The sequence below is a fragment of the Chiloscyllium punctatum genome, chromosome 47, assembly GCF_047496795.1.
Source record: "Chiloscyllium punctatum isolate Juve2018m chromosome 47, sChiPun1.3, whole genome shotgun sequence".
Classification (NCBI taxonomy): domain Eukaryota; kingdom Metazoa; phylum Chordata; class Chondrichthyes; order Orectolobiformes; family Hemiscylliidae; genus Chiloscyllium; species Chiloscyllium punctatum.
This window is the reverse complement of record NC_092785.1, coordinates 42,315,007-42,337,915: the sequence shown is the minus strand read 5'-3', so window position 1 is coordinate 42,337,915 and position 22,909 is coordinate 42,315,007. Positions and strand designations below refer to the sequence as shown.

At 49.1% G+C, this 22,909-nt stretch overlaps 2 protein-coding genes across 2 annotated transcripts in view; both read left to right on the top strand.

Moving 5' to 3' along the window:
• LOC140468612 (uncharacterized) overlaps positions 1 to 22,909 on the top strand; it is a 1,157,363-nt gene that overhangs the window by 265,554 nt on the left and 868,900 nt on the right. The window lies entirely within an intron of this gene.
• Positions 1 to 22,909, top strand: part of LOC140468686 (T-cell surface glycoprotein CD3 zeta chain-like) — a 684,153-nt gene that overhangs the window by 521,326 nt on the left and 139,918 nt on the right. The window lies entirely within an intron of this gene.

Here is a 22,909-nt window from a genome sequence, read left to right as displayed (position 1 = left end):
CTTGCAGTTTCTTGGGTGGTATAAATTATCTGATGTGAACATTCTGGTATATTCACTTGGCACGATAATAAACTCGCTTTGTACTGCTTCATACTGCCCCTGTCCGGCCACAGGCGAGATGAAATGTACCAGATTTACCAGTGTTGAGGGAGGGAGGAGCATGAGCCAGGTTTCTGAGGATTCCAATCTCTAACACCAAACAGAGAGATGGAGAGAGGGAGAGAGAGAGAGACACATAAAAAGAGAGAGAGAGAGAAACAATGAGGGTGGGGGAGAGAAGGAAGGACAATGAGAGAAAGTGAAAGAGAGAGAGTGAAAGTGTAAAAATGTGAGAGAGAGAGAACAACATTGTTGAACCTTCACCCCTACTCGGGTCAGGATTAACGCAAGAATGCCAAATCTTAAACGCCATCTTGAACGGGCAGCTACCACAACGAGCAAAGAGCACAGCACCCTCTCCAAACTGCACTGACATGGAAACTGTGCTCAGTGAGAGACATCACAGTCTAAACCCTATCACAGCACCCTCCCCAAACTGCACTGACATGGAAACTGTGCTCAGTGAGAGACATCACAGTCTAAACCCTATCACAGCACCCTCTCCAAACTGCACTGACATGGAAACTGTGCTCAGTGACACATCACAGTCTAAACCCTATCACAGCACCCTCTCCAAACTGCACTGACATGGAAACTGTGCTCAGTGAGAGACATCACAGTCTAAACCCTATCACAGCACCCTCCCCAAACTGCACTGACATGGAAATTGTGCTCAGTGAGAGACATCACAGTCTAAACCCTATCAAAGCACCCTCTCCAAACTGCACTGACATGGAAACTGTGCTCAGTGAGAGACATCACAGTCTAAACCCTATCACAGCACCCTCTCCAAACTGCACTGACATGGAAACTGTGCTCAGTGAGAGACATCACAGACTAAACCCTATCACAGCACCCTCTCCAAACAGCACTGACATGGAAACTGTGCTCAGTGAGAGACATCACAGTCTAAACCCAATCACAGCACCCTCTCCAAACTGCACTGACGTGGAAACTGTGCTCAGTGAGAGACATCACAGTCTAAACCCTATCACAGCACCCTCCCCAAACTGCGCTGACATGGAAACTGTGCTCAGTGAGAGACATCACAGTCTAAACCCTATCACAGCACACTCTCCAAACTGCACTGACATGGAAACTGTGCTCAGTGACACATCACAGTCTAAACCCTATCACAGCACCCTCTCCAAACTGCACTGACATGGAAACCGTGCTCAGTGAGACATCACAGTCAAAACCCTATCACAGCACCCTCTCCAAACTGCACTGACATGGAAACTGTGCTCAGTGAGAGACATCACAGTCTAAACCCTATCACAGCACCCTCTCCAAACTGCACTGACATGGAAACTGTGCTCAGTGAGAGACATCACATTCTAAACCCTATCACAGCACCCTCTCCAAACTGCACTGACATGGAAACCGTGCTCAGTGAGACATCACAGTCAAAACCCTATCACAGCACCCTCTCCAAACTGCACTGACATGGAAACTGTGCTCAGTGAGACATCACAGTCTAAACCCTATCACAGCACCCTCCCCAAACTGCACTGACATGGAAACTGTGCTCAGTGAGACATCACAGTCTAAACCCTATCACAGCACACTCTCCAAACTGCACTGACATGGAAACTGTGCTCAGTGAGACATCACAGTCTAAACCCTATCACAGCACCCTCCCCAAACTGCACTGACATGGAAACTGGGCTCAGTGAGAGACATCACAGTATAAACCCTATCACAGCACCCTCTCCAAACTGCACTGACATGGAAACTGTGCTCAGTGAGAGACATCACAGTCTAAACCCTAAAACAGCACCCTCTCCAAACTGCACTGACATGGAAACTGTGCTCAGTGAGAGACATCACAGTCTAAACCCTATCACAGCACCCTCTCCAAACTGCACTGACATGGAAATTGTGCTCAGTGAGAGACATCACAGTCTAACCCCTATCACAGCACCCTCCCCAAACTGCACTGACATGGAAACTGTGCTCAGTGAGAGACATCACAGTCTAAACCCTATCACAGCACCCTCTCCAAACTGCACTGACATGGAAACTGTGCTCAGTGAGAGACATCACAGTCTAAACCCTATCACAGCACCCTCTCCAAACTGCACTGACATGGAAACTGTGCTCAGTGAGACATCACAGTCTAAACCCTATCACAGCACCCTCCCCAAACTGCACTGACATGGAAAATGTGCTCAGTGAGACATCACAGTCTAAACCCTATCACAGCACACTCTCCAAACTGCACTGACATGGAAACTGTGCTCAGTGAGACATCACAGTCTAAACCCTATCACAGCACCCTCCCCAAACTGCACTGACATGGAAACTGGGCTCAGTGAGAGACATCACAGTATAAACCCTATCACAGCACCCTCTCCAAACTGCACTGACATGGAAACTGTGCTCAGTGAGAGACATCACAGTCTAAACCCTAAAACAGCACCCTCTCCAAACTGCACTGACATGGAAACTGTGCTCAGTGAGAGACATCACAGTCTAAACCGTATCACAGCACCCTCTCCAAACTGCACTGACATGGAAACTGTGCTCAGTGAGAGACATCACAGTCTAACCCCTATCACAGCACCCTCCCCAAACTGCACTGACATGGAAACTGTGCTCAGTGAGAGACATCACAGTCTAAACCCTATCACAGCACCCTCTCCAAACTGCACTGACATGGAAACTGTGCTCAGTGAGAGACATCACAGTCTAAACCCTATCACAGCACCCTCTCCAAACTGCACTGACATGGAAACTGTGCTCAGTGACACATCACAGTCTAAACGCTATCACAGCACCCTCCCCAAACTGCACTGACATGGAAACTGTGCTCAGTGACACATCACAGTCTAAACCCTATCACTGCACCCTCTCCAAACTGCACTGACATGGAAACTGTGCTCAGTGAGAGACATCACAGTCTAAACACTATCACAGCACCCTCCCCAAACTGCACTGACATGGAAACTGTGCTCAGTGAGAGACATCACAGTCTAAACCCTATCACAGCACCCTCCCCAAACTGCACTGACATGGAAACTGTGCTCAGTGAGAGACATCACAGTCTAAACCCTATCACAGCACCCTCTCCAAAGTGCACTGACATGGAAACTGTGCTCAGTGAGAGACATCACAGTCTAAACCCTATCACAGCACCCTCTCCAAACTGCACTGACATGGAAACTGTGCTCAGTGAGAGACATCACAGTCTAAACCCTATCACAGCACACTCTCCAAACTGCACTGACATGGAAACTGTGCTCAGTGAGAGACATCACAGTCTAAACCCTATCACAGCACCCTCTCCAAACTGCACTGACATGGAAACTGTGCTCAGTGAGAGACATCACAGTCTAAACCCTATCACAGCACCCTCCCCAAACTGCACTGACATGGAAACTGTGCTCAGTGAGAGACATCACAGTCTAAACCCTATCACAGCACCCTCCCCAAACTGCACTGACATGGAAACTGTGCTCAGTGAGAGACATCACAGTCTAAACCCTATCACAGCACCCTCCCCAAACTGCACTGACATGGAAACTGTGCTCAGTGAGAGACATCACAGTCTAAACCCTATCACAGCACCCTCTCCAAAGTGCACTGACATGGAAACTGTGCTCAGTGAGAGACATCACAGTCTAAACCCTATCACAGCACCCTCCCCAAACTGCACTGACATGGAAACTGTGCGCAGTGAGAGACATCACAGTCTAAACCCTATCACAGCACCCTCCCCAAACTGCACTGACATGGAAACTGTGCTCAGTGAGAGACATCACAGTCTAAACCCTATCACAGCACCCTCCCCAAACTGCACTGACAAGGGAACTGTGCTCAGTGAGAGACATCACAGTCTAAACCCTATCACAGCACCCTCCCCAAACTGCACTGACATGGAAACTGTGCTCAGTGAGAGACATCACAGTCTAAACCCTATCACAGCACCCTCCCCAAACTGCACTGACATGGAAACTGTGCTCAGTGAGAGACATCACAGTCTAAACCCTATCACAGCACCCTCCCCAAACTGCACTGACAAGGGAACTGTGTTCAGTGAGAGACATCACAGTCTAAACCCTATCACAGCACCCTCCCCAAACTGCACTGACATGGAAACTGTGCTCAGTGAGAGACATCACAGTCTAAACCCTATCACAGCACCCTCCCCAAACTGCACTGACATGGAAACTGTGCTCAGTGAGAGACATCACAGTCTAAACCCTATCACAGCACCCTCCCCAAACTGCACTGACATGGAAACTGTGCTCAGTGAGAGACATCACAGTCTAAACCCTATCACAGCACCCTCCCCAAACTGCACTGACATGGAAACTGTGCTCAGTGAGAGACATCACAGTCTAAACCCTATCACAGCACCCTCCCCAAACTGCACTGACATGGAAACTGTGCTCAGTGACACATCACAGTCTGAACCCTATCACAGCACCCTCGCCAAACTGCACTGACATGGAAACTGTGCTCAGTGAGAGACATCACAGTCTAAACCCTATCACAGCACCCTCCCCAAACTGCACTGACATGGAAACTGTGCTCAGTGAGAGACATCACAGTCTAAACCCTATCACAGCACCCTCCCCAAACTGCACTGACATGGAAACTGTGCTCAGTGAGAGACATCACAGTCTAAACCCTATCACAGCACCCTCCCCAAACTGCACTGACATGGAAACTGTGCTCAGTGAGAGACATCACAGTCTAAACCCTATCACAGCACCCTCCCCAAACTGCACTGACATGGAAACTGTGCTCAGTGACACATCACAGTCTAAACCCTATCACAGCACCCTCTCCAAACTGCACTGACATGGAAACTGTGCTCAGTGAGAGACATCACAGTCTAAACCCTATCACAGCACCCTCTCCAAACTGCACTGACATGGAAACTGTGCTCAGTGAGAGACATCACAGTCTAAACCCTATCACAGCACCCTCTCCAAACTGCACTGACATGGAAACTGTGCTCAGTGAGAGACATCACAGTCTAAACCCTATCACAGCACCCTCCCCAAACTGCACTGACATGGAAACTGTGCTCAGTGAGAGATATCACAGTCTAAACCCTATCACAGCACCCTCCCCAAACTGCACTGACATGGAAACTGTGCTCAGTGAGAGACATCACAGTCTAAACCCTATCACAGCACCCTCCCCAAACTGCACTGACATGGAAACTGTGCTCAGTGAGACATCACAGTCTAAACCCTATCACTGCACCCTCTCCAAACTGCACTGACATGGAAACTGTGCTCAGTGAGAGACATCACAGTCTAAACCCTATCACAGCACCCTCTCCAAACTGCACTGACATGGAAACTGTGCTCAGTGAGACATCACAGTCTAAACCCTATCACAGCACCCTCCCCAAACTGCACTGACATGGAAACTGTGCTCAGTGAGAGACATCACAGTCTAAACCCTATCACAGCACCCTCCCCAAACTGCACTGACATGGAAACTGTGCTCAGTGAGAGACATCACAGTCTAAACCCTATCACAGCACCCTCTCCAAACTGCACTGACATGGAAACTGTGCTCAGTGACACATCACAGTCTAAACCCGATCACAGCACCCTCCCCAAACTGCACTGACATGGAAACTGTGCTCAGTTAGAGACATCACAGTCTAAACCCTATCACAGCACCCTCTCCAAACTGCACTGACATGGAAACTGTGCTCAGTGAGAGACATCACAGTCTAAACTCTATCACAGCACCCTCCCCAAACTGCACTGACATGGAAACTGTGCTCAGTGAGAGACATCACAGTCTAAACCCTATCACAGCACCCTCCCCAAACTGCACTGACATGGAAACTGTGCTCAGTGACACATCACAGTCTAAACCCTATCACAGCACCCTCCCCAAACTGCACTGACATGGAAACTGTGCTCAGTGAGACATCACAGTCTAAACCCTATCACAGCACCCTCTCCAAACTGCACTGACATGGAAACTGTGCTCAGTGAGAGACATCACAGTCTAAACCCTATCACAGCACCCTCCCCAAACTGCACTGACATGGAAACTGTGCTCAGTGACACATCACAGTCTAAACCCTATCACAGCACCCTCTCCAAACTGCACTGACATGGAAACTGTGCTCAGTGAGAGACATCACAGTCTAAACCCTATCACAGCACCCTCCCCAAACTGCACTGACATGGAAACTGTGCTCAGTGAGACATCACAGTCTAAACCCTATCACAGCACCCTCTCCAAACTGCACTGACATGGAAACTGTGCTCAGTGAGAGACATCACAGTCTAAACCCTATCACAGCACCCTCTCCAAACTGCACTGACATGGAAACTGTGCTCAGTGAGACATCACAGTCTAAACCCTATCACAGCACCCTCCCCAACCTGCACTGACATGGAAACTGTGCTCAGTGACACATCACAGTCTAAACCCTATCACAGCACCCTCCCCAAACTGCACTGACATGGAAACTGTGCTCAGTGACACATCACAGTCTAAACCCTATCACAGCACCCTCTCCAAACTGCACTGACATGGAAACTGTGCTCAGTGAGAGACATCACAGTCTAAACCCTATCACAGCACCCTCCCCAAACTGCACTGACATGGAAACCGTGCTCAGTGAGAGACATCACAGTCTAAACCCTATCACAGCACCCTCCCCAAACTGCACTGACATGGAAACTGTGCTCAGTGACACATCATAGTCTAAACCCTATCACAGCACCCTCTCCAAACTGCACTGACATGGAAACTGTGCTCAGTGACACATCACAGTCTAAACCCTATCACAGCACCCTCCCCAAACTGCACTGACATGGAAACTGTGCTCAGTGAGACATCACAGTCTAAACCCTATCACAGCACCCTCTCCAAACTGCACTGACATGGAAACTGTGCTCAGTGAGAGACATCACAGTCTAAACCCTATCACAGCATCCTCTCCAAACTGCACTGACATGGAAACTGTGCTCAGTGAAAGACATCACAGTCTAAACCCTATCACACCACCCTCCCCAAACTGCACTGACATGGAAACTGTGCTCAGTGAGAGACATCACACTCCAAACCCGATCACAGCACCCTCTCCAAACTGCACTGACATGGAAACTGTGCTCAGTGAGAGACATCACACTCCAAACCCTATCACAGCACCCTCTCCAAACTGCACTGACATGGAAACTGTGCTCAGTGAGACATCACAGTCTAAACCCTATCACAGCACCCTCTCCAAACTGCACTGACATGGAAACTGTGCTCAGTGAGACATCACAGTCTAAACCCTATCACAGCACCCTCCCCAAACTGCACTGACATGGAAACTGTGCTCAGTGAGACATCACAGTCTAAACCCTATCACAGCACCCTCTCCAAACTGCACTGACATGGAAACTGTGCTCAGTGAGAGACATCACAGTCTAAACCCTATCACAGCACCCTCCCCAAACTGCACTGACATGGAAACTGTGCTCATTGAGAGACATCACAGTCTAAACCCTATCACAGCACCCTCTCCAAACTGCACTGACATGGAAACTGTGCTCAGTGACACATCACAGTCCAAACCCTATCACCGCACCCTCTCCAAACTGCACTGACATGGAAACTGTGCTCAGTGAGAGACATCACAGTCTAAACCCTATCACAGCACGCTCTCCAAACTGCACTGACATGGAAACTGTGCTAAGTGAGAGACATCACAGTCTAAACCCTATCACAGCACCCTCTCCAAACTGCACTGACATGGAAACTGTGCTCAGTGAGAGACATCACAGTCTAAACCCTATCACAGCACCCTGTCGAAACTGCACTGACATGGAAACTGTGCTCAGTGAGAGACATCACAGTATAAACCCTATCACAGCACCCTCTCCAAACTGCACTGACATGGAAACTGTGCTCAGTGAGAGACATCACAGTCTAAACCCTATCACAGCACGCTCTCCAAACTGCACTGACATGGAAACTGTGCTCAGTGAGAGACATCACAGTCTAAACCCTATCACAGCACCCTCCCCAAACTGCACTGACATGGAAACTGTGCTCAGTGAGAGTCATCACAGTCTAAACCCTATCACAGCACCCTCTCCAAACTGCACTGACATGGAAACTGTGCTCAGTGAGAGACATCACAGTCTAAACCCTATCACAGCACCCTCTCCAAACTGCACTGACATGGAAACTGTGCTCAGTGAGACATCACAGTCTAAACCCTATCACAGCACCCTCCCCAAACTGCACTGACATGGAAACTGTGCTCAGTGACACATCACAGTCTAAACCCTATCACAGCACCCTCTCCAAACTTCACTGACATGGAAACTGTGCTCAGTGAGACATCACAGTCTAAACCCTATAACAGCACACTCTCCAAACTACACTGACATGGAAACTGTGCTCAGTGAGAGACATCACAGTCTAAACCCTATCACAGCACCCTCCCCAAACTGCACTGACATGGAAACTGTGCTCAGTGAGAGACATCACAGTCTAAACCCTATCACAGCACCCTCCCCAAACTGCACTGACATGGAAACTGTGCTCAGTGAGAGACATCACAGTCTAAACCCTATCCCAGCACCCTCCCCAAACTGCACTGACATGGAAACTGTGCTCAGTGAGAGACATCACAGTCTAAACCATATCACAGCACCCTCCCCAAACTTCACTGACATGGAAACTGTGCTCAGTGACACATCACAGTCTAAACCCTATCACAGCACCCTCTCCAAACTGCACTGACATGGAAACTGTGCTCAGTGACACATCACAGTCTAAACCCTATCACAGCACCCTCCCCAAACTACACTGACATGGAAACTGTGCTCAGTGAGAGACATCACAGTCTAAACCCTATCACAGCACCCTCCCCAAACTGCACTGACATGGAAACTGTGCTCAGTGAGAGACATCACAGTCTAAACCCTATCACAGCACCCTCCCCAAACTGCACTGACATGGAAACTGTGCTCAGTGAGAGACATCACAGTCTAAACCCTATCACAGCACCCTCCCCAAACTGCACTGACATGGAAACTGTGCTCAGTGAGAGACATCACAGTCTAAACCCTATCCCAGCACCCTCCCCAAACTGCACTGACATGGAAACTGTGCTCAGTGAGAGACATCACAGTCTAAACCATATCACAGCACCCTCCCCAAACTTCACTGACATGGAAACTGTGCTCAGTGACACATCACAGTCTAAACCCTATCACAGCACCCTCTCCAAACTGCACTGACATGGAAACTGTGCTCAGTGAGACATCACAGTCTAAACCCTATCACAGCACCCTCCCCAAACTACACTGACATGGAAACTGTGCTCAGTGAGAGACATCACAGTCTAAACCCTATCACAGCACCCTCTCCAAACTGCACTGACATGGAAACTGTGCTCAGTGAGAGACATCACAGACTAAACCCTATCACAGCACCCTCCCCAAACTGCACTGACATGGAAACTGTGCTCAGTGACACATCACAGTCTAAACCCTATCACAGCAGCCTCTCCAAACTGCACTGACATGGAAACTGTGCTCAGTGAGAGACATCACAGTCTAAACCCTATCACAGCACCCTCTCCAAACTGCACTGACATGGAAACTGTGCTCAGTGAGACATCACAGTCTAAACCCTATCACAGCACCCTCTCCAAACTGCACTGACATGGAAACTGTGCTCAGTGAGACATCACAGTCTAAACCCTATCACAGCACCCTCTCCAAACTGCACTGACATGGAAACTGTGCTCAGTGAGACACATCACTGTCTAAACCCTATCACAGCACCCTCTCCAAACTGCACTGACATGGAAACTGTGCTCAGTGAGAGACATCACAGTCTAAACCCTATCACAGCACCCTCTCCAAACTGCACTGACGTGGAAACTGTGCTCAGTGAGAGACATCACAGTCTAAACCCTATCACAGCACCCTCCCCAAACTACACTGACATGGAAACTGTGCTCAGTGACACATCACAGTCTCAACCCTATCACAGCACTCTCCCCAAACTGCACTGACATGGAAACTGTGCTCAGTGAGAGACATCACAGTCTAAACCCTATCACAGCACCCTGTCCAAACTGCACTGACATGGAAACTGTGCTCAGTGAGAGACATCACAGTCTAAACCCTATCACAGCACCCTCCCCAAACTGCACTGACATGGAAACTGTGCTCAGTGAAAGACATCACAGACTAAACCCTATCACAGCACCCTCCCCAAACTGCACTGACATGGAAACTGTGCTCAGTGAGAGACATCACAGTCTAAACCCTATCACAGCACCCTCTCCAAACTGCACTGACATGGAAACTGTGCTCAGTGAGAGACATCACAGTCTAAACCCTATCACAGCACCCTCTCCAAACTGCACTGACATGGAAACTGTGCTCAGTGAGAGACATCACAGTCTAAAACGTATCACAGCACCCTCCCCAAACTGCACTGACAGGGAAACTGTGCTCAGTGAGAGACATCACAGTCTAAACCCTATCACAGCACCCTCCCCAAACTGCACTGACAGGGAAACTGTGCTCAGTGAGAGACATTACAGTCTAAACCCTATCACAGCACCCTCCCCAAACTGCACTGACATGGAAACTGTGCTCAGTGAGACATCACAGTCTAAACCCTATCACAGCACCCTCCCCAAACTGCACTGACACGGAAACTGTGCTCAGTGAGAGACATTACAGTCTAAACCCTATCACAGCACCCTCTCCAAACTGCACTGACATGGAAACTGTGCTCAGTGAGAGACATCACAGTCTAAACCCTATCACAGCACCCTCTCCAAACTGCACTGACATGGAAACTGTGCTCAGTGAGAGACATCACAGTCTAAACCCTATCACAGCACCCTCTCCAAACTGCACTGACATGGAAACTGTGCTCAGTGAGACATCACAGTCTAAACCCTATCGCAGCACCCTCCCCAAACTGCACTGACATGGAAGCTGTGCTCAGTGAGAGACATCACAGTCTAAACCCTATCACAGCACCCTCCCCAAACTGCACTGACATGGAAACTGTGCTCAGTGAGACCTCACAGTCTAAACCCTATCACAGCACACTCTCCAAACTGCACTGACTTGGAAACTGTGCTCAGTGACACATCACAATCTAAACCCTATCACAGCACCCTCTCCAAACTGCACTGACATGGAAACTGTGCTCAGTGAGAGACCTCACAGTCTAAACCCTATCACAGCACACTCTCCAAACTGCACTGACTTGGAAACTGTGCTCAGTGAGAGACATCACAGTCTAAACCCTATCACAGCACCCTCCCCAAACTGCACTGACATGGAAACTGTGCTCAGTGAGAGACATCACAGTCTAAACCCTATCACAGCACACTCTCCAAACTGCACTGACATGGAAACTGTGCTCAGTGAGAGACATCACAGTCTAAACCCTATCACAGCACCCTCCCCAAACTGCACTGACATGGAAACTGTGCTCAGTGAGAGACATCACAGTCTAAACCCTATCACAGCACCCTCTCCAAACTGCACTGACATGGAAACTGTGCTCAGTGAGAGACATCACAGTCTAAACCCTATCACAGCACCCTCCCCAAACTGCTCTGACATGGAAACTGTGCTCAGTGAGAGACATCACAGTCTAAACCCTATCACAGCACCCTCTCCAAACTGCACTGACATGGAAACTGTGCTCAGTGAGAGACATCACAGTCTAAACCCTGTCACAGCACCCTCTCCAAACTGCACTGACATGGAAAATGTGCTCAGTGAGAGACATCACAGTCTAAACCCTATCACAGCACCCTCTCCAAACTGCACTGACATGGAAACTGTGCTCAGTGACACATCACAGTCTAAACCCTATCACAGCACCCTCTCCAAACTGCACTGACATGGAAACTGTGCTCAGTGAGAGACATCACAGTCTAAACCCTATCGCAGCACCCTCCCCAAACTGCACTGACATGGAAACTGTGCTCAGTGAGAGACATCACAGTCTAAACCCTATCACAGCACCCTCTCCAAACTGCACTGACATGGAAACTGTGCTCAGTGAGACATCACAGTCTAAACCCTCTCACAGCACCCTCTCCAAACTGCACTGACATGGAAACTGTGCTCAGTGAGACATCACAGTCTAAACCCTATCGCAGCACCCTCTCCAAACTGCACTGACATGGAAACTGTGCTCAGTGAGACATCACAGTCTAAACCCTATCACAGCACCCTCCCCAAACTGCACTGACATGGAAACTGTGCTCAGTGAGAGACATCACAGTCTAAACCCTATCACAGCACCCTCTCCAAACTGCACTGACATGGAAACTGTGCTCAGTGAGAGACATCACAGTCTAAACCCTATCACAGCACCCTCCCCAAACTGCACTGACATGGAAACTGTGCTCAGTGACACATCACAGTCTAAACCCTATCACAGGACCCTCCCCAAACTGCACTGACATGGAAACTGTGCTCAGTGAGAGACATCACAGTCTAAACCCTATCACAGCCCCCTCCCCAAACTGCACTGACATGGAAACTGTGCTCAGTGAGACATCACAGTCTAAACCCTATCACAGCACCCTCCCCAAACTTCACTGACATGGAAACTGTGCTCAGTGAGAGACATCACAGTCTAAACCCTATCACAGCACCCTCCCCAAACTGCACTGACATGGAAACTGTGCTCAGTGAGACATCACAGTCCAAACCCTATCACAGCACCCTCCCCAAACTGCACTGACATGGAAACTGTGCTCAGTGAGACATCACAATCTAAACCCTATCACAGCACACTCTCCAAACTGCACTGCCATGGAAACTGTGCTCAGTGAGACATCACGGTCTAAACCCTAAAACAGCACCCTCTCCAAACTGCACTGACATGGAAACTGTGCTCAGTGAGAGACATCACAGTCTAAACCCTATCACAGCACCCTCCCCAAACTGCACTGACATGGAAACTGTGCTCAGTGAGAGACATCACAGTCTAAACCCTATCACAGCACCCTCTCCAAACTGCACTGACATGGAAACTGTGCTCAGTGAGAGACATCACAGTCTAACCCCTATCACGGCACCCTCCCCAAACTGCACTGACATGGAAACTGTGCTCAGTGAGAGACATCACAGTCTAAACCCTATCACAGCACTCTCTCCAAACTGCACTGACATGGAAACTGTGCTCAGTGAGAGACATCACAGTCTAAACCCTATCACAGCACCCTCTCCAAACTGCACTGACATGGAAACTGTGCTCAGTGAGAGACATCACAGTCTAAACCCTATCACAGCACCCTCCCCAAACTGCACTGACATGGAAACTGTGTTCAGTGAGAGACATCACAGTCTAAACCCTATCACAGCACCCTCTCCAAACTGCACTGACATGGAAACTGTGCTCAGTGACACATCACAGTCTAAACCCTATCACAGCACCCTCCCCAAACTGCACTGACATGGAAACTGTGCTCAGTGAGAGACATCACAGTCTAAACCCTATCACAGCACCCTCCCCAAACTGCACTGACATGGAAACTGTGCTCAGTGAGAGACATCACAGTCTAAACCCTATCACAGCACCCTCCCCAAACTGCACTGACATGGAAACTGTGCTCAGTGAGACATCACAGTCTAAACCCTATCACAGCACCCTCCCCAAACTGCACTGACATGGAAACTGTGCTCAGTGAGAGACATCACAGTCTAAACCCTATCACAGCACCCTCCCCAAACTGCACTGACATGGAAACTGTGCTCAGTGAGAGACATCACAGACTAAACCCTATCACAGCACCCTCTCCAAACTGCACTGACATGGAAACTGTGCTCAGTGAGAGACATCACAGTCTAAACCCTATCACAGCACCCTCTCCAAACTGCACTGACATGGAAACTGTGCTCAGTGAGAGACATAACAGTCTAAACCCTATCACAGCACCCTCCCCAAACTGCACTGACATGGAAACTGTGCTCAGTGACACATCACAGTCTAAACCCTATCACACCACCCTCCCCAAACTGCACTGACATGGAAACTGTGCTCAGTGAGAGACATCACAGTCTAAACCCTATCACAGCACGCTCTCCAAACTGCACTGACATGGAAACTGTGCTCAGTGAGAGACATCACAGTCTAAACCCTATCACAGCACCCTCTCCAAACTGCACTGACATGGAAACTGTGCTCAGTGAGAGACATCACAGTCTAAAACCTATCACAGCACCCTCACCAAACTGCACTGACATGGAAACTGTGCTCAGTGAGAGACATCACAGTCTAAACCCTATCACAGCACCCTCACCAAACTGCACTGACATGGAAACTGTGCTCAGTGAGAGACATCACAGTCTAAACCCTATCACAGCACCCTCTCCAAACTGCGCTGACATGGAAACTGTGCTCAGTGAGACATCACATTCTAAACCCTATCACAGCACCTTCCCCAAACTGCACTGACATGGAAACTGTGCTCAGTGAGAGACATCACAGTCTAAACCCTATCACAGCACCCTCCCCAAACTGCACTGACATGGAAACTGTGCTCAGTGAGACATCACAGTCTAAACCCTATCACAGCACCCTCCCCAAACTGCACTGACATGGAAACTGTGCTCAGTGAGAGACATCACAGTCTAAACCCTATCACAGCACCCTCCCCAAACTGCACTGACATGGAAACTGTGCTCAGTGAGAGACATCACAGTCTAAACCCTATCACAGCACCCTCCCCAAACTGCACTGACATGGAAACTGTGCTCAGTGAGACATCACAGTCTAAACCCTATCACAGCACCCTCTCCAAACTGCACTGACATGGAAACTGTGCTCAGTGAGACATCACAGTCTAAACCCTATCACAGCACCCCCCCCAAACTGCACTGACATGGAAACTGTGCTCAGTGACACATCACAGTCTAAACCCTATCACAGCTCCCTCCCGAAACTGCACTGACATGGAAACTGTGCTCAGTAACACATCACAGTCTAAACCCTATCACAGCACCTTCCCCAAACTGCACTGACATGGAAACTGTGCTCAGTGAGAGACATCACAGTCTAAACTCTATCACAGCACCCTCTCCAAACTGCACTGACATGGAAACTGTGCTCAGTGAGAGACATCACAGTCTAAACCCTATCACAGCACCCTCCCCAAACTGCACTGACATGGAAACTGTGTTCAGTGAGAGACATCACAGTCTAAACCCTATCACAGCACCCTCTCCAAACTGCACTGACATGGAAACTGTGCTCAGTGACACATCACAGTCTAAACCCTATCACAGCACCCTCCCCAAACTGCACTGACATGGAAACTGTGCTCAGTGAGAGACATCACAGTCTAAACCCTATCACAGCACCCTCCCCAAACTGCACTGACATGGAAACTGTGCTCAGTGAGAGACATCACAGTCTAAACCCTATCACAGCACCCTCCCCAAACTGCACTGACATGGAAACTGTGCTCAGTGAGACATCACAGTCTAAACCCTATCACAGCACCCTCCCCAAACTGCACTGACATGGAAACTGTGCTCAGTGAGAGACATCACAGTCTAAACCCTATCACAGCACCCTCCCCAAACTGCACTGACATGGAAACTGTGCTCAGTGAGAGACATCACAGACTAAACCCTATCACAGCACCCTCTCCAAACTGCACTGACATGGAAACTGTGCTCAGTGAGAGACATCACAGTCTAAACCCTATCACAGCACCCTCTCCAAACTGCACTGACATGGAAACTGTGCTCAGTGAGAGACATAACAGTCTAAACCCTATCACAGCACCCTCCCCAAACTGCACTGACATGGAAACTGTGCTCAGTGACACATCACAGTCTAAACCCTATCACACCACCCTCCCCAAACTGCACTGACATGGAAACTGTGCTCAGTGAGAGACATCACAGTCTAAACCCTATCACAGCACGCTCTCCAAACTGCACTGACATGGAAACTGTGCTCAGTGAGAGACATCACAGTCTAAACCCTATCACAGCACCCTCTCCAAACTGCACTGACATGGAAACTGTGCTCAGTGAGAGACATCACAGTCTAAAACCTATCACAGCACCCTCACCAAACTGCACTGACATGGAAACTGTGCTCAGTGAGAGACATCACAGTCTAAACCCTATCACAGCACCCTCACCAAACTGCACTGACATGGAAACTGTGCTCAGTGAGAGACATCACAGTCTAAACCCTATCACAGCACCCTCTCCAAACTGCGCTGACATGGAAACTGTGCTCAGTGAGACATCACATTCTAAACCCTATCACAGCACCTTCCCCAAACTGCACTGACATGGAAACTGTGCTCAGTGAGAGACATCACAGTCTAAACCCTATCACAGCACCCTCCCCAAACTGCACTGACATGGAAACTGTGCTCAGTGAGACATCACAGTCTAAACCCTATCACAGCACCCTCCCCAAACTGCACTGACATGGAAACTGTGCTCAGTGAGAGACATCACAGTCTAAACCCTATCACAGCACCCTCCCCAAACTGCACTGACATGGAAACTGTGCTCAGTGAGAGACATCACAGTCTAAACCCTATCACAGCACCCTCCCCAAACTGCACTGACATGGAAACTGTGCTCAGTGAGACATCACAGTCTAAACCCTATCACAGCACCCTCTCCAAACTGCACTGACATGGAAACTGTGCTCAGTGAGACATCACAGTCTAAACCCTATCACAGCACCCCCCCCAAACTGCACTGACATGGAAACTGTGCTCAGTGACACATCACAGTCTAAACCCTATCACAGCTCCCTCCCCAAACTGCACTGACATGGAAACTGTGCTCAGTAACACATCACAGTCTAAACCCTATCACAGCACCTTCCCCAAACTGCACTGACATGGAAACTGTGCTCAGTGAGAGACATCACAGTCTAAACTCTATCACAGCACCCTCTCCAAACTGCACTGACATGGAAACTGTGCTCAGTGAGACATCACAGTCTCAACCCTATCACAGCACCCTCTCCAAACTGCACTGACATGGAAACTGTGCTCAGTGAGAGACATCACAGTCTAAACCCTATCACAGCACCCTCCCCAAACTGCACTGACATGGAAACTGTGCTCAGTGAGAGACATCACAGTCTAAACCCTATCACAGCACCCTCCCCAAACTGCACTGACATGGAAAATGTGCTCAGTGACACATCACAGTCTAAACCCTATCACAGCACCCTCCCCAAACTGCACTGACATGGAAACTGTGCTCAGTGAGAGACATCACAGTCTAAACCCTATCACAGCACCCTCTCCAAACTGCACTGACATGGAAACTGTGCTCAGTGAGAGACATCACAGTCTAAACCTTATCACAGCACCCTCCCCAAACTGCACTGACATGGAAACTGTGCTCAGTGAGAGACATCACAGTCTAAACCCTATCACAGCACCCTCTCCAAACTGCACTGACATTGAAACTGTGCTCAGTGAGACATACAGTCTAAACCCTATCACAGCACACTCTCCAAACTGCACTGACATGGAAACTGTGCTCAGTGAGAGACATCACAGTCTAAACCCTATCACAGCACCCTCCCCAAACTGCACTGACATGGAAACTGTGCTCAGTGAGAGACATCACAGTCTAAACCCTATCACAGCACCCTCCCCAAACTGCACTGACATGGAAACTGCGCTCAGTGAGACATCAGTCTAAACCCTATCACAGCACCCTCTCCAAACTGCACTGACATGGAAACTGTGCTCAGTGACACATCACAGTCTAAACCCTATCACAGCACCCTCTCCAAACTGCACTGACATGGAAACTGTGCTCAGTGAGAGACATCACAGTCTAAACCCTATCACTGCACCCTCTCCAAACTGCACTGACATGGAAACTGTGCTCAGTGAGAGACATCACAGACTAAACCCTATCACACCACCCTCCCCAAACTGCACTGAAATGGAAACTGTGCTCAGTGAGACATCACAGTCTAAACCCTATCACAGCACCCTCTCCAAACTGCACTGACATGGAAACTGTGCTCAGTGAGAGACATCACAGTCTAAACCCTATCACTGCACCCTCTCCAATCTGCACTGACATGGAAACTGTGCTCAGTGAGAGACATCACAGACTAAACCCTATCACACCACCCTCCCCAAACTGCACTGAAATGGAAACTGTGCTCAGTGAGACATCACAGTCTAAACCCTATCACAGCACCCTCTCCAAACTGCACTGACATGGAAACTGTGCTCAGTGAGAGACATCACAGTCTAAACCCTATCACAGCACCCTCCCCAAACTGCACTGACATGGAAACTGTGCTCAGTGAGAGACATCACAGTCTAAACCCTATCACAGCACCCTCTCCAAACTGCACTGACATGGAAACTGTGCTCAGTTAGAGACATCACAGTCTAAACCCTATCACAGCACCCTCCCCAAACTGCACTGACTTGGAAACTGTGCTCAGTGAAAGACATCACAGACTAAACCCTATCACAGCACCCTCCCCAAACTGCACTGACATGGAAACTGTGCTCAGTGAGAGACATCACAGTCTAAACCCTATCACAGCACCCTCTCCAAACTGCACTGACATGGAAACTGTGCTCAGTGAGAGACATCAAAGTCTAAACCGTATCACAGCACCCTCCCCAAACTGCACTGACATGGAAACTGTGCTCAGTGAGAGACATCACAGTCTAAACCCTATCACAGCACCCTCTCCAAACTGCACTGACATGGAAACTGTGCTCAGTGAGAGACATCACAGTCTAAACCCTATCACAGCACCCTCTCCAAACTGCACTGACATGGAAACTGTGCTCAGTGAGAGACATCACAGTCTAAACCCTATCACAGCACCCTCCCCAAACTGCACTGACAGGGAAACTGTGCTCAGTGAGAGACATCACAGTCTAAACCCTATCACAGCACCCTCCCCAAACTGCACTGACAGGGAAACTGTGCTCAGTGAGAGACATTACAGTCTAAACCCTATCACAGCACCCTCCCCAAACTGCACTGACATGGAAACTGTGCTCAGTGAGACATCACAGTCTAAACCCTATCACAGCACCCTCCCCAAACTGCACTGACACGGAAACTGTGCTCAGTGAGAGACATTACAGTCTAAACCCTATCACAGCACCCTCCCCAAACTGCACTGACATGGAAACTGTGCTCAGTGAGACATCACAGTCTAAACCCTATCACAGCACCCTCCCCAAACTGCACTGATATGGAAACTGTGCTCAGTGAGAGACATCACAGTCTAAACCCTATCACAGCACCCTCCCCAAACTGCACTGACATGGAAACTGTGCTCAGTGAGAGACATCACAGTCTAAACCCTATCACAGCACCCTCCCCAAACTGCACTGACATGGAAACTGTGCTCAGTGAGACATCACAGTCTAAACCCTAAAACAGCACCCTCTCCAAACTGCACTGACATGGAAACTGTGCTCAGTGAGAGACATCACAGTCTAAACCCTATCACAGCACCCTCTCGAAACTGCACTGACATGGAAACTGTGCTCAGTGAGAGACATCACAGTCTAAACCCTATCACAGCACCCTCTCCAAACTGCACTGACATGGAAACTGTGCTCAGTGAGAGACATCACAGTCTAAACCCTATCACAGCACCCTCTCCAAACTGCACTGACATGGAAACTGTGCTCAGTGAGAGACATCACAGTCTAAACCCTATCACAGCACTCTCTCCAAACTGCACTGACATGGAAACTGTGCTCAGTGACACATCACAGTCTAAACCCTATCACAGCACCCTCCCCAAACTGCACTGACATGGAAACTGTGCTCAGTGAGAGACATCACAGTCTAAACCCTATCACAGCACCCTCCCCAAACTGCACTGACATGGAAACTGTGCTCAGTGAGAGACATCACAGTCTAAACCCTATCACAGCACCCTCCCCAAACTGCACTGACATGGAAACTGTGCTCAGTGACACATCACAGTCTAAACCCTATCACAGCACCCTCTCCAAACTGCACTGACATGGAAACTGTGCTCAGTGAGAGACATCACAGTCTAAACCCTATCACAGCACCCTCCCCAAACTGCACTGACATGGAAACTGTGCTCAGTGAGAGACATCACAGTCTAAACCCTATCACACCACCCTCCCCAAACTGCACTGACATGGAAACTGTGCTCAGTGAGAGACATCACAGTCTAAACCCTATCACAGCACGCTCACCAAACTGCACTGACATGGAAACTGTGCTCAGTGAGAGACATCACAGTCTAAACCCTATCACAGCACCCTCTCCAAACTGCACTGACATGGAAACTGTGCTCAGTGAGAGACATCACAGTCTAAACCCTATCACAGCACCCTCTCCAAACTGCACTGACATGGAAACCGTGCTCAGTGAGAGACATCACAGTCTAATCCCTATCACAGCACCCTCTCCAAACTGCACTGACATGGAAACTGTGCTCAGTGAGACATCACAGTCTAAACCCTATCACAGCACCCTCTCCAAACTGCACTGACATGGAAACTGTGCTCAGTGACACATCACAGTCTAAACCCTATCACAGCACCCTCCCCAAACTGCACTGACATGGAAACTGTGCTCAGTGAGAGACATCACAGTCTAAACCCTATCACAGCACCCTCCCCAAACTGCACTGACATGGAAACTGTGCTCAGTGAGAGACATCACAGTCTAAACCCTATCACAGCACCCTCCCCAAACTGCACTGACATGGAAACTGTGCTCAGTGACACATCACAGTCTAAACCCTATCACAGCACCCTCTCCAAACTGCACTGACATGGAAACTGTGCTCAGTGAGAGACATCACAGTCTAAACCCTATCACAGCACCCTCCCCAAACTGCACTGACATGGAAACTGTGCTCAGTCAGAGACATCACAGTCTAAACCCTATCACAGCACCCTCTCCAAACTGCACTGACATGGAAACTGTGCTCAGTGAGAGACATCACAGTCTAAACCCTATCACAGCACCCTCTCCAAACTGCACTGACATGGAAACTGTGCTCAGTGAGAGACATCACAGGCTAAACCCTATCACAGCACCCTCTCCAAACTGCACTGACATGGAAACTGTGCTCAGTGAGAGACATCACAGTCTAAACCCTATCACAGCACCCTCTCCAAACTGTACTGACATGGAAAATGTGCTCAGTGACACATCACAGTCTAAACCCTATCACAGCACCCTCCCCAAACTGCACTGACATGGAAACTGTGCTCAGTGAGAGACATCACAGTCTAAACCCTATCACAGCACCCTCCCCAAACTGCACTGACATGGAAACTGTGCTCAGTGAGAGACATCACAGTCTAAACCCTATCACAGCACCCTCTCCAAACTGCACTGACATTGAAACTGTGCTCAGTGACACATCACAGTCTAAACCCTATCACAGCACCCTCCCCAAACTGCACTGACATGGAAACTGTGCTCAGTGAGAGACATCACAGTCTAAACCCTATCACAGCACCCTCCCCAAACTGCACTGACATGGAAACTGTGCTCAGTGACACATCACAGTCTAAACCCTATCACAGCACCCTCCCCAAACTGCACTGACATGAAAACTGTGCTCAGTGAGAGACATCACAGTCTAAACCCTATCACAGCACCCTCTCCAAACTGCACTGACATGGAAACTGTGCTCAGTGACACATCACAGTCTAAACCCTATCACAGCACCCTCTCCAAACTGCACTGACATGGAAACTGTGCTCAGTGAGAGACATCACAGTCTAAACCCTATCACAGCACCCTCCCCAAACTGCACTGACATGGAAACTGTGCTCAGTGAGACATCACAGTCTAAACCCTACCACAGCACCCTCTCCAAACTGCACTGACATGGAAACTGTGCTCAGTGAGAGACATCACAGTCTAAACCCTATCACTGCACCCTCTCCAAACTGCACTGACATGGAAACTGTGCTCAGTGAGAGACATCACAGACTAAACCCTATCACACCACCCTCCCCAAACTGCACTGAAATGGAAACTGTGCTCAGTGAGACATCACAGTCTCAACCCTATCACAGCACCCTCTCCAAACTGCACTGACATGGAAACTGTGCTCAGTTAGAGACATCACAGTCTAAACCCTATCACAGCACCCTGTCCAAACTGCACTGACATGGAAACTGTGCTCAGTGAGAGACATCACAGTCTAAACCCTATCACAGCACCCTCCCCAAACTGCACTGACATGGAAACTGTGCTCAGTGAAAGACATCACAGACTAAACCCTGTCACAGCACCCTCCCCAAACTGCACTGACATGGAAACTGTGCTCAGTGAGAGACATCACAGTCTAAACCCTATCACAGCACCCTCTCCAAACTGCACTGACATGGAAACTGTGCTCAGTGAGAGACATCAAAGTCTAAACCCTATCACAGCACCCTCCCCAAACTGCACTGACATGGAAACTGTGCTCAGTGAGAGACATCACAGTCTAAACCCTATCACAGCACCCTCCCCAAACTGCAGTGACATGGAAACTGTGCTCAGTGAGAGACATCACAGTCTAAACCCTATCACAGCACCCTGTCCAAACTGCACTGACATGGAAACTGTGCTCAGTGAGAGACATCACAGTCTAAACCCTATCACAGCACCCTCTCCAAACTGCACTGACATGGAAACTGTGCTCAGTGAGAGACATCACAGTCTAAACCCTATCACAGCACCCTCCCCAAACTGCACTGACAGGGAAACTGTGCTCAGTGAGAGACATCACAGTCTAAACCCTATCACAGCACCCTCCCCAAACTGCACTGACAGGGAAACTGTGCTCAGTG